The following is a 4,105-nucleotide window of genomic DNA, read 5'->3' as shown; positions in this document are numbered from 1 at the left end:
TGTTGTTATGTAAAATTAAAAATAAAGAATATAGAGAAACATTACAATACTCTATAATCAACGAGACTCTAGGATAAGCAAACTGATCTGAAAGAACTCCAATATTATTTGGTCTAGGAATTAATTCGTGCGGTTGGTACGCACACATTGAAGCTGTAGTACAAACACAAAATACATAAATACCTTAAGAAAAATATTGTCCATCGCTAGCCACCACTTTTGCCCATCTGTCGGGCAATGTACGGATTCCGTGGCGAAAGAAGTCCTCATCCTTGGAAGCGATCCAGTCAGAGACCCATGTTTCGATATCTTCTGAAGAAGTAAACAGCTGTCCAATCAAATCGTTGTTCATGCAATCGAACAAGTAGTAGTCCGAAGGAGCAACGTCTGGTGAATACGGCGGGTGGGGTAAAACTTCCCATCCGACATTTTTTAAATAGGTTTTGACCGGTTTTGCGACATGTGGGCGAGCGTTATCATGTTGAACAATAAGTTTATCATGTCTGTTCTCCCATTCTGGTCGTGTTCTGGCCAGAGCTTGCTTCAAACGCATTAATTGTCGTCGATAACGTTCTCCATTCATAGTTTCACCCGGTTGCAGCAGCTCATAGTACACCACACCTTTCATATCCCACCATATGCACAGCATAACCTTTGCACAGTGAATATCTCGTTTTGGTTGTGATGGACCTGGTTCACCTGGTTTCACCCAGGCCTTTTTTCGTTTAGGGTTCTCGTAATGGATCCACTTCTCATCACCCGTAATAATTCGATGCAGAAACCCCTTTCTGCTCTGTCGTTGAAGCAGCAATTCGCAAATGGTTTTTCGTCTTTCAACGTCTCTGTCTTTCAATTCATGTGGAACCCAATGTGACATCTTTTGAATCATTCCCATGGCTTTCAAGCGTTTGGAGACTGTTGTTTGATCAACGCCTAATGCTGCTGCAAGTTGTTCCTGCGTTTGACACGAATCCTGCTCGAGCAATGCTGTCAATTCTTCGTCTTGAAATTTTTTTGGGTGTCCAGCTCGCTCTTGGTCTGCCAAGCCGAAATCACCACTTCTAAACCGTGCAAACCACTTCTGACACGTTCGCTCAGCTAGAGCATGGTCACCATACACTTCCACCAAAATACGATGACTTTCAGTCGCACTTTTCTGCATGTTAAAGTAATGCAGCAGGACACCCCGCAAAAACACTTTATCAGGCACAAATTGCGCCATGTTCACTTAACTACAAACTGGTGTTGTTGACGCTTTAATCCACTGCCCTATACTACGAACGATACGCGATGACAGGGGTTTGCAACACATGTGTGGATACACGGAACTGTGGGACGCTCCGTTCGTTGCGCCATCTCTTGTCCACCCGCACGAATTAATTCCTAGACCAAATACATATCATCAGCAAACTATTTTCTAGTAATAAAGTAGACCTGCTCACCAAAACACAGTTTATTCATATTAACCCCTTACTGTAAATTGTTAATTATGACACCCTAGTTGTTGATGTTTTCCGCCGGGGCACTTCAGACACTTTACTTTTAAATTCTGTCCACCATCATCCTCAGCTCTTAAGAAAAAAAATATTCTTTCAAATGTTCAAACGGTAAAATATTTTCGTTCCCCATCTTTATAAAAACAACACCAATCAAAGTAAAATAGACTACCGGTACCATTGCACTCGTGGTTCACTCACTGAATGTATTGATTTGAAGCTGTCAAAATCTACGACAAAATCTTCCAGGTGCTTGCAATCAGTACACGTGATTTCCCTAAGGATGTCCTATCTTCAAAAAACAGCAAGTGGCACTACGAATTTACCTGCTTCTCTGTGTGTCTGTGACTGTCGGTCACTGACATACATAGTTCATGCTCGATTGTTTCATTCTGAGAAATTCACTTACAGGAAAGAAACATTTGTTTCCGAAAAAAATAAATATACTGTAGTTACTCATCCGAGATGTAACGCGAAAGAAGTAACGCAAACTAGGTACGTTACTTAAAAATTTGTAACGCGTTACCGTTACAGTTACTTTGGAAAAATGTAACGCGTTACTAGGAAACGTTACTTAAAAAGTAACGCGTTACTTGCATTACGTTACTTCCCAACACTAGATTAACCTCAAAAACATTTAAGAAAACAGCAATGATTTTCAAAAAAAAAAAAAAAAGCTTTCTCCCAGTAATCCGACATATGGCTAGTTTTCAAAGCACATACCGAGAAAAAGAAATTGTATGTAGCGTACTCAAAACGGTAGGTTACATGCGTAATTCCTGTAGTTTTTGGACAACGTACAACAGACGTATAACTGAAAACGCATGTTTTATAATACTTTCCGTATAAGTGTTACATCTATACGTACTTTCTGTATAAAACAATATAGGCGGTCAGGATCTCACATATAACGTATAGCTGAAGAATGTAACATAGGTATATGGATGTGATATACGGAAAACTGTTAGATGTCAGACATCCTTCAATGGCATGATGTAACATCTAAGGGCAGTGCGTATGTAGCATATGCTCCATACTGATTTCTGTAGTAAGCAAGAGGATTTTGTATATTTGTACTATATACCGCTGTCCGGAGAACGGATTTTTCTTAGTGTGCAGTTCATAAGCAAGGGCGCCCATGTTGTGGTTTCCAAGGGGGGCAAGTATAAGCGACGTTTCAAATATAGTTTCAAATTTTGCTGTAAGTAATGTAAAAATTCTATTGGGTTTTCAGTATTCCCAAGTACAATTTCCTCTGAGGGGGCGAGCGCCCCACCTTGCCCCCTTGATGGGCACCCTTGTTCATAAGTAATGCAGTTATGTGGGTGCTGAACCTGTGCGTTCAGTATTTCTTGATAAATCCATTAAATGTTGTGCGTGTAATCCACAACACACACAGATATAGGCGGGAATTCATGTCACTTAAGGACCTCCCCATTTTAAGGCAGTAATAAATGCGAAAATTATCGATAAGTGATTCGCCTACTTTGATTTTGCGAATAGTTCGTACTATGTGCGACTTTGTCCATGCGGCGTCTAGGGTATGGTCGACGTCGATAAGCTAATAAAACGAAATACTTCAAAAGCTGAAACGGTGGATGCGTAGACGTAAACCTCGTGTAGCTTAGGTATAGGCTGCATAATTACTTTATTACATCAGTGTTAATGTGCATCCTTAAATTGGGATAGAGCAGTTTCCGCACTTCGGATCAATAATACGTGGGCAAATTCATATTAGTTTGAAACCCACATTTCTCGATGAAAATAGTGTCATCACGCCTTCTAGACTGTATATGTGTTGGCACATGCCAGTGATCCACCAGGAACAGGTAAAATTCAGGGGCGCTACAAGAGATAATTGTTCAAAAATTACATTTAAAAAAAAAAATATGGGTGCACACTTAGTAGTAGTAGTAATGATAGTATAGTAGTAGTAAGGCAGTAGTAGTAGAGTAGTAGCCAGGATCGCAACCAGAGGGGGGCCAGGTCCCTCTAAACTTTTTGTGGCCCCTCCAGACTTCAATTCAAAATTTTATTATTAATACAAAAACACAATTTAGATATAAGATAATTTTAAAGACTTGGCCCCCCGTAACATATTCACGGTCCTTCCAAACCTTTGTAGCTGGTTTCGGCCTGGTAGTAGCAATGATAGTATAATAATAGGCTAGTAGCAGCAGTAGTAGTAGTATAGTAAGGCAGTAATGGTAGTAGTAATAATAATAGTATACTAGTAGTAGTAGAGTAGCAGTAGTTCGGGTTAGGTTAGGGTAGGTTCAGGCAGCGAAATAGTCATATTTCAAGTACCTTGTACATTAGTTTGCAGCCCTGGAATAACGCCCTTATGGAGAGTTTCATAGAATTAAAGCAACATCTTATTGCTGTATCTATGTTCACAGATGACTTACATATTCTGCGCCTTCATAAATAAATTCTCCGAACATTTCTCTTTTGTTCTGAATTAACACGTTTTATCTGTAAATTGTAATTTTAAAAATGTCCACGTATTCTTAATCCTGTTTCTGCCACTCCAAAACACTTACTAAACCTACAAGAGTTCATTTGGTGCTAAAATAAATTGATATAGCCTATCATGAATGTCAGTACAC

Source organism: Thermobia domestica, chromosome 5 (assembly GCF_964235325.1).
Source record: "Thermobia domestica chromosome 5, izTheDome1.hap1.1, whole genome shotgun sequence".
In the NCBI taxonomy this organism is placed as follows: Eukaryota; Metazoa; Arthropoda; class Insecta; order Zygentoma; family Lepismatidae; genus Thermobia; species Thermobia domestica.
The sequence above is the reverse complement of the archived record's forward strand: the minus strand, read 5'-3'. Positions refer to the sequence as shown.